Consider the following 9,517-nt stretch of genomic DNA (forward strand, 5'->3'; position numbering starts at 1 on the left):
GTGATTAAAAACAGACTTTCACAGCCCTCTAGATTAATTCATTATGAATTACTATTTCTATTCATACGATTTGCAGTCAGTCAACAAGTTTGTTTTTAAACAAAACTTTAATTTAAATTTTTTAAAAAGAAGCACAAGTATAAACGAGAAGTTTACGCGATTCTTTAATAATGAGAGTGTACTAATTAGTCATTACCTTTCAGCTGTTAACAATAATCTTTCACACTGCAGTTGTGATACATCAAAAATTTGGTAATGCAGTAATGTTACGTGTTTCTTGAGTTACTGCAAATTCAGTTGAACCTCTCATGACGTAGGCATAAGTCTGCAGATAGTGAAATTCTGTTATGTAAATAACTACCAATGGTACAATGTATCCAAACCATTTGAGTAACTTGGAATACACCCACAATCTGTCCAAAAATATAGCTATTAGCAAGTAGTCCATGGTTGAGTGAAAATTGATGAGCCTCCAGGCAACTGCCACTACCCAAAAAAAGCCAGATCTCATGATCTCACTCTGCCTAATGTACAACTCATCTTTCGGAATACCCAACAAAGTATTGTCTGCTTCTAAAACGTTTTGATACAAAGAGATGTATCGGTTCCAACCGACAGAGGCTATCATGAGATGACCACTGATCAATAAAACTTTACTCCAAGCAAATCTTTTGCGCATGTTTTTGTTGATGATTTCTGCACTGATATCTTGGCTCTCCAAGCCAGGAAGTATTTTAGGCAGCTTATCATAGGATCTACGTATTGGATTTTTCGTGACAAAAAAATAAACCCCAACCATCAAAGCTATACAACCCAGACCATCGCAAATTCCATCAACCCAGTAACCAGCCGAACCAACATCGGATCTTTCCCCAGTTATGTGTTTCCTCATTCTAGCAACGTGGCCATCCAAATCATCCAACCAAGTTCTAAATTCAAAAAGAATCACACCAATTCGACGTTCGCATAAAGAACGACTGGACACGAAATACCCAGCCAACACTGCCACTAGCACGTGAAATCCACTTATCACATTTGGCGTTATCAATGTCCAGGATTTACTGATGTGCAGCACGTGATCAACCACAGCTGCCAGTGGACTTAAAACATAAAGATTAGGATAGTCCAGTACCAAAGCCTTAACAGTCACAACGCAAAATGGATCAATGTCACATGCCAGTTTGCCGTCGTAATTCTTTTCAGATTTTATTGGTCTAATAGAATAGTTCTGCATGCGACTATAAAGTATGTAGTCCATGACAAGTAAATAAAAAACAAACGTTACCGTCAGTATCAGCAGCACTCTAGTTGCATGGGGTGGCACGATCATCTTGATTCTCAAAGATGATCTTGATTTCGATTATTCTCGAGGACACAATAAATAAAACAAAATAAAACAAACGCAAATAAAACGAATTATCATCTAATATCAGCTTTTCATTGTTTTTTGGTGATTGAGATCATTCTTTCTTTTTGTTTTTTTAATACTGTTAAATTTCATTCAGCATGAGGGAGCGGCTTTTATTTGACACTTCCTCCTCGCCAGTCAACTACTTTATTATCTGAGATTCCAACAACATCACAAAATTCTTGCTTTGCGATAAGCCAAAAAATGCATAGCAACTACATTGATCAACTTTCACTAAATTTTCGCATCACAAAAGATGATGCTTGTGACAATGATCGCAGAACTAAAAGGAAACAGAATTTGTTTAAAACTACAATAATATTCGAACATAGAATAAATATTGTATAAATACTCACACTCTATACTCATGATAGAATTCCATTTTTTCATCAATCATATGTGAGGGATGAGGGAGAGAATTAAAATATAACGATCAGAGACTATATTAGGTATACTAGTGCATACCTAATATACAAAACTAACGAGACTTGTTGAAAGAGGACACCATCACAAATCGCGATATAACTTGGCTTTTTCATTTTTTTTTTTCGTGAGCACATAAAATAGTTACAGATTCCTTGATCCGTGCAACTTTATGGGCATACTGGACACTCGTTGTGAGCCATTGAGATTCATGCTCCAGACAGTTAGAATTAAATAATATATTCAATGATAAACTGTAACTATAAGATTTTCGTTTGTCCATCGCAAGTCGTACTCTCAACAGGCGTGCACGGTCGCGGTATCATCTAATTTTTATTGTTTATCAAAGTATGTTATTGTTTTATTGAATACAAGCAGATGTATCATCTCTCATCTGCGGTCTCATCCTTACCAGGGCTTGGATTAAGCAGTTTCACTTAACTATTTTAACCGATTAACGAATATATATTTGTTGCCTACAGCCAGCTATACATTACTTATGTTTATTTGTTGATGTTACATTTTTCTTATATTAAAGTGAACTAGCCTAAGAGAGGCATGTCCACTATCTTTATTGACATATAAATATATGTATATGTATACATAAACACACACGCATTTGCGTTTTGCGTTTCGAATCGAATCGAATTTAATCGAATATCTCGCGGCAAAGAAATCGCGGGAAGTTACAAAAATTTTCTTTGATTTCGCAAGTTGCCGAGTAATTTTTGATTTGAAAAAAATAAATTGTTTAACAATAAAAAAAAAGTCATTGTTTTGAAAGCGATTAATACAATTATTGTTAATTTTGAAACACTTTTCAAGTAATTAATTAATAAATGTGAATAACTGCTTGTGTTTTCTCATCGAACTCCCGACCAAGTAGAGTCGTAAATAAGGTTTGACTTTATTGATGGTTGCTGGCAATTTTTCAAAGTACAAGGCACGTGAAAAAAAAAAAAAAAAAAAAAAAAAAAGTAGTGGTACCGATAAAGCTACATCGATAGAGAGAGTATCAACAATATGCGGATGGATGAATAAAATGAGCAAACACTTGGCGAATCGAAATTGCAAGAACAATTGTACGTGTATTTTTACTTCCTATGTGCAATTATAAAAATTTAAGAATTACAATTGCCTCTTAACAAAGAAAAAACTCAGAGTAACGCAAAACGTATGTACAAAATACACACACCAAGTAACTCCTTGACCCCCTCAATTTTCTGTTTGTGCAGAGTTCAGCCTGTATTAACACTTTTTTCGCGCTGAACCCACGTACACATAGAGTCCTGCAAAAAAAAAAAAAAAAAAAACACACGCGAGACGACAAGAGGTGAACCCTATGCGAAAAACACCTCGTACACCCTGTTATTAAAACGTTTTTTTTCTTTTTCCCCCATCATCCCTCCCCTGCTCTTCAAGTTCAAGGCGAAATCACAACTCACTCTCACTCGATGAGAAAAAAAGAGCAGCCCCCTACCCACCCTCCTCGTCCCGAGAGGTCAAACGTATCACCCTCAATCGACAACGAACACTCCGGGCGCGCCGCACCTCCCTTTATCGCCTGGCCGTCGAAAATTGGCCCGAGGAGGCATCAAGTATTCATGCGACCCGCAAAACATTAGCTCCCCAAACGGGCCGGCGAAACCGCACTTCTCGCCACACCACGATAAATCTGTACACTCCGCGCAAAGCTGTCGCCGCGGCAAACCGGTCGACGCGATGCAGCTCCGCTCGGCGTTGGCTTGCATCCTCGTTTTGCTCGATTATTGCCCGAAAAGAGTCGGCACGCACACTCTAAACAAGATAAACCTGCCGCTCGTCTCCAAAGTTCAAGATTACTACAAGGCCAGCAGTGTCGTTTTCGTCAGCGGCATCGAAGGTATAAAAAGGACTTTTCATTTGTATATATACTTGATTTGTTACTGATGCTCACCACCAATGAAAAACCAAAAACAACAACCAACAGACATACACACGAGGTTCCGCATGATCCAGCTGATCCGTGAGTTCTCGAAGCTGTACGTGGCCTCGACGATCCTTCGGTACGCCGATCTCCAGCACTACTACCGGTCCTACTCCACCCGTAAGGTCCGGCCCCTCATAGTCGTGCTGTTGAGCACCACCAGCGAGCTCGAGAATTTTCAAAGGATAACGACTCGGTACCAAATGTCCGAGGCCCTTTGGCTGCTGTTGTTCATCAATGCCGATCTCGGCGTCACGTGCCACTGGCCCCTGGGCAATTACTTCAATCTGGCCTTTGACACGGAGATGCTGGTCAAGTGCCAGGAGGACGCGATAGTCCGCGAGTGGTACGCGATCGGCCAGAACCGGACGAAGACGTACAAGTTCGCCAACTGGGTGGACTCGACGCAGGAGCTCGTCATGGCCTCGGACAAGAGCCTCTACGGCAGGAGGCGCAATCTCAACGGACTGGTACTGCGGCTGGCCATCGTCAAGGTACGCTATATGGACTTATACCGATCGTTTGATTATCACAGTGACAAACACACACTCGCACGCAGGATTCCCCGTTCATAACTGTGCGGGATGGCCAGTTGAATTACGAAACGTACTTTGCCAAAGTGTTGGGCGAGCTAAGCCGGTACCTGCACTTTACGCCCCTGGTCGCCTACGAGGAGTTGTTCTTCGGCTCGTACCAAGAAGCCAGTCGGGAGTGGTCGGGCGTGATCGGTCGGGTGACGAGGGGCGAGGTTGACATCGGCCTCGACGAGTTCACCATGACCGACAAGCGCCTGGAGGCCGTGGACTTTAGCTTGCCGATCTTGCGCCAGAACCACGAGATCTTCATGAGGCGACTCGAAAAGTCCAACATGCACCTGTGGGGACATTTTAGGGTGAGGTTTTATTCCCCCCCCCCCAGAACCCGCTTTTGGATATAATATAATATGGTGTGCCTATATGTGACGATATCGAAATTCCAAGGTTTACACTTCCCAAGTGTGGATGGCCATTCACGGGGTGTACGTGTTGGCGTCGGTCTTCATCACCCTCATGAATTTCGTGCTGAAGGACAGGCCCTTGACGCCCGGCCACTTTACCGAGAGTTACTTCAACGTGTGGGGCATTTGCTGGCAGCAGGGCTTATCGAGTAACGTGCCTTTTTTTTCCCCGCATCCATCGCGTACTTTATATTATTTTATCCAAATGTAACGCCCAAAATCGGTAATGTACTTATTTTTTTAAAAATAGATTTTCCGAGCGCGTGGCCGCTGAGAATAGCCTACTACTCGATTCTGGTGAAAGCCGTGATCTTGTATGCAGTGTACAGTGCTTGTTTGATCAGTTATCTCGCCGTGTCCGCTCCAAGCGTGCCGTTCGCGAGTCTATCCGATTTCGCGGACGATAACTCATACCAACTGGTCACCTTTCATCACGGCGCCCACTACGAATTGCTGACGGTGAGAGGAAAATAAATTACTCGATTACATTTTCTCCTTGATTTTTGACTTTGCAAATCATCCACTCGCATATGTTACAGACGTCGAACGATCCCTTGATAAAAAAGATAACGAACAAGTTGGCTCCGTCGCACCTTTTGCCCGAGACTCTGGCCGATGGCTTTCACATGGTATAACGACGTTACATATTATAATGTATTACCCGCATTCGTTTTCTCATCAATGTGTTTTAAAAATATTAAATAATCCTCTGGTTAGCCGTGCAATCGAAAAGTTGCATTTTACGGAACATCTCTCATCCAGTCTCAAATACACAGCTATGCGCCCTGCGGTTTGGTGTCCCTGAAAACTGGGGCGATCGACAGTATCGGGATCACCCTGACCAAGAGAAGTCCCTACACGAGGATCATAAATTTCTAGTGAGTATTATACATAATATGTTTTCGCCAATGGTTTTTTTAAGCGAAAAAAAAAAAAAAAAAATGTACGTATAATAAATGTTTGCCGTCAGTTTGCAAAAATTTCGGGAGGTCGGGATAATGCAGCGGTTGATCTCGCAAACGGACATAAGGCCGAATCCGCCGCGCAACGAGTTCAATCCGGTCAACGTAGAGGAGATCGCTATCGTGCTGTCGATCTTTGTCACGGGAAATTTCGTGAGCGTCATCGTGCTCATGTTGGAAAGGCTGATACATCGTAGGTGCTCGAGCAAGGGTAAACAAGCCGAGGGGGATACGACAGAGAAGGACAGCGTTGGGCCATTTGTGCCGTTCGCGTACGTTGATTGAATGTTTTTTTTTTTTTTTTTTCTTTTTTTTTTAATAATAATACATTTAAAAATCCATTATCGATTCAATTTGCAATTAAAAGCACAAAAGTGAAATAATTAATGTATACCTACGACTATTGAAAATGTGAGTAATAACATTATTATTATTATTGGTGAAAATTGTGTGCTCTCAACTTATTTCACCCGAGAAGAATAATTATTTAATACTTGTGATGATAAATAGGTTCGAAGATGTTAATGATATCAATCACATATTCGATCTTAAGTAGCTCAAAACATATTATGATGAAGTTTAAAGTTTCTTAGTTTAAAAGAAAATATAAGTATAATTATTAGGATAGTTCTTTGTGCCCCCGTCTTTTGGAGTGTGTAATTTCCTTTGAAAGCCAATGTAAAGCTCTTTTTAATAAAAACAAAAAACAAAAATATATTTAAAAATCTGTACAATACTTTTTTATTATACTAATCTTTTATTACCTCAATGTCATACAAGCTTGAAAAAAGTAAGTGTGATTTTTAATCCTTGGCAATTCCTTCAAAAAAATGTATCATCGCCCCAGAAATAAATTACCGTATGACGACCAGAGCCGGAAGTACATTCTTGGCTTGTTTGACTTATTTTTGCTATTCATCGATATAGAATACACGTACACACACATCTATACATGCCGATCGTATTCGCACAAAATGCTATTTGCGACCAATACGTTGAAATATAGATTTACGAGGAAGCAAAAAAGCAGATCGAGCGATGGTAGTGTTGTACTTTCATGAAATATTAACGAAGCCCCGGCGGATCTCCAAACTATTCGACTAGCCGATTTCTTTCGTCGCGAGAAGGAGGACAATCACAAACGTGTCCTCGTAGAAAAATGGCCCCAAGTGCCACGATCGCTCTCGCCAGCGCGTTGTTTTTCTACTGGGGTGCTCTAACAGTCGAGGGTGTTTTCTTGAACAACAGCGACTTTGATGACGTTGTCAATCTTGTGCTCGACATGCAAGAAGACTACAAAGCGTCCAATGTTTTCATAATATACGCTGGAGACGAAGAAAGTGAGATCATCCTTTTTTTTTTTACTTTATTGTTATTTTTTTATACATTTTAAAAAAAAATTACAATATCAGGTCTCACCACGACGACGCTGATGCAGCGCTTTTTGCGCGAATTTTCGAGGAAATTTGTGTCCTTGCTCACGTTTAACTACAGCGATGTCATTCCGTATCACGAAGATTACTGCCATCACATAATGGAACCACTTTTCGTCGTACTCGTCACTTCGCAACAAGACCTCCACAGTTTCCGAACGTTTACCGCGAAATTCGACATGTCTTATGCGGCGTGGCTTGTCATTTTCACCGAAACGACCATCGACACTTGCTACGAACCTTTGGGGAACTTGTTCAATCTAGCCTTCGACGCCGAGTTGTTGGTCAAATGTCACGGTGATCCCATTATTCGGGAGTGGTACTCATTGCGGGAAAACGAAACGATTGTGTCGGAACTGGCCACGTGGGATACGGAAAATGGCTTTAAATGGCAAAAGAGTCGCAACAAGTACGACAGAAGAACCAACTTGGGGGGCAAAAACATCAGCGTTGTGACTACCGAAGTGAGAATCCATATAGAAAGTAATGACACGCGGAGCAAATTCCTTCAAATTTTTTTTTCTCTATTGACGTTGTAGGAGATACCATCGGTCCTGACCAAAGACGGGCTCAAATTGTCGGGATTTTTCGGTTCCATTTTCCACGAGATGAGCAAAACACTGAACGTCAGCATAGGGGTCGTGGTCATAGAAGAATACAAAGGCCATTACAACGAGGCCTCGGGCCAGTACGCGGGAGCGATCGGCCGACTTCAGCGGGGAGAAGTGGATATGGGCTCGAGCGAGTATGTCATGACTACCGATCGTTTGGACATTGTCGAGTTCACTTTGCCCTTCATGACCTCGAGCTCCAACATTTTTATTCGCCAACCTGCCGATTCGGTTCTCAATTGGTCGGCATACCTAAAGGTACACATGCATTATCAACAACATGTTTCACGACTTTTTTCTTTCCTTCCACATATAATGTACAAGTTGCTTTATTTAACATAATCAGGTGTACCCCGTGACTATTTGGATGAAGGTGTTGATATCGATGTTATTCTCAATATGTTTGATAACCTGCGCGAGAATTTGTCACAGGATATATAAGAAAAAGTATTTGCCACCCGATCACATTTCTGAGAACGTCCTCGGCGTGTGGAGTAAATTCTGCATGAATGGCTTCACAGGTACGCGCTTGAACGAAATTTTAATTTGAAATAAAAGAAATGAAAACCTTTGAAATTATTATTTACGAGGTGACGATTTTTACAAAGATTTTCCGAAAGAACCATCGACGAAGGCTGTATACTTCATCGTGATACTCAACGCCATAATTGTCTACATAGTTTATACAGCTTGTTTGATGAGGTTCACCACAACATTATTATGTTACTTTATATAAAATCATACGTACAATATAATATATGCATGCGATGGTGTTTACTTGATTATTTGTAGTTACCTCACCGTTACGAGTCCACCATTGCCATTCAGTGACATGAACGGACTCGCCGAAGATGGCACCTACACGTTGATAGCCATACACGGATCTGCCTACTACGATTTTATTAGAGTGAGATATACGTTGAAAAAAAAAAAAAATTATTGAATACGCTACACTTTAAAGCACAAAAATGTTAATACTTTTTCGTAGACATCGAATGATCCTACAATGAGAAAACTACAGCAAATAATTCCCAAGTCAAATGAAAACCCTAGGTCGCACGTGGATGGTTTTAAAAAAGTACTTGCGATTAAAATTATACAACGGTTATGTAAAATATTGTCCGTAGCATTTTTATGAAACGTTGTTTTCTTGTTTGTAACCAGGTTTGCGACGACAGAAAAAAAGCCTTTTACTCTTGGAGTACCATCAGAAGACGACTTTACTCCCAAATCTCGTGTAAGTTGGTCGCGATGAAAACCGGCAGAGTGGACAGCGTCAGTTTTATCTTGAAGAAAAAGTTTCGATACAGAGGAATATTCAACAACGTGTTAGTACGGACAGCTCATGTAAAAACATATCGACAAATGAGTTCGAGAGTTACGTCCGTTGCCTTTTTGTTGCAGTCTCCTCAAGTTCCGGAAATACGGTATAATCAAACGCTTGCGCCTTCAACTGGACCAAGAAATCGGCTCAGCGGAGAACACGTACAACCCGGTGGACATAAAAAACGTCGTTCCCGTCCTGTGCGTCCTCGGTATTGGTTTGTTCTGCAGCGTCGTCATCCTCTTCTGTGAACACGTCGCGCACAAAATGGTCCTCGTCAAACAGAACCGCAAGCTATCCGAGGTTTACAACCGTATAATTATAACCCGAAATCCAAGCATCAGCACTCGCGACTCGTAGTTTTGCATGTGTATTTTTACCTTATAAATCCAA

At 41.0% G+C, this 9,517-nt stretch overlaps 1 pseudogene across 1 annotated transcript; it reads right to left on the minus strand.

The window, feature by feature from the left end:
• Positions 1-140: 140 nt before the first annotated feature.
• On the minus strand, positions 141-2,367 carry LOC106647432 (ceramide phosphoethanolamine synthase pseudogene; annotated as a pseudogene). Its single transcript, XR_016292833.1, has 2 exons — positions 1,765-2,367; positions 141-1,691 (listed from the first exon to the last, which is right to left on the minus strand). The product of XR_016292833.1 is annotated as a ceramide phosphoethanolamine synthase pseudogene (transcript).
• Between the last annotated feature and the right edge of the window lie 7,150 nt (positions 2,368-9,517).

This window comes from Copidosoma floridanum, unplaced genomic scaffold (assembly GCF_036245765.1).
Source record: "Copidosoma floridanum isolate Cflo_tuat_1 unplaced genomic scaffold, Cflo_Japanese_pri ptg000007l, whole genome shotgun sequence".
Lineage (NCBI taxonomy): Eukaryota > Metazoa > Arthropoda > Insecta > Hymenoptera > Encyrtidae > Copidosoma > Copidosoma floridanum.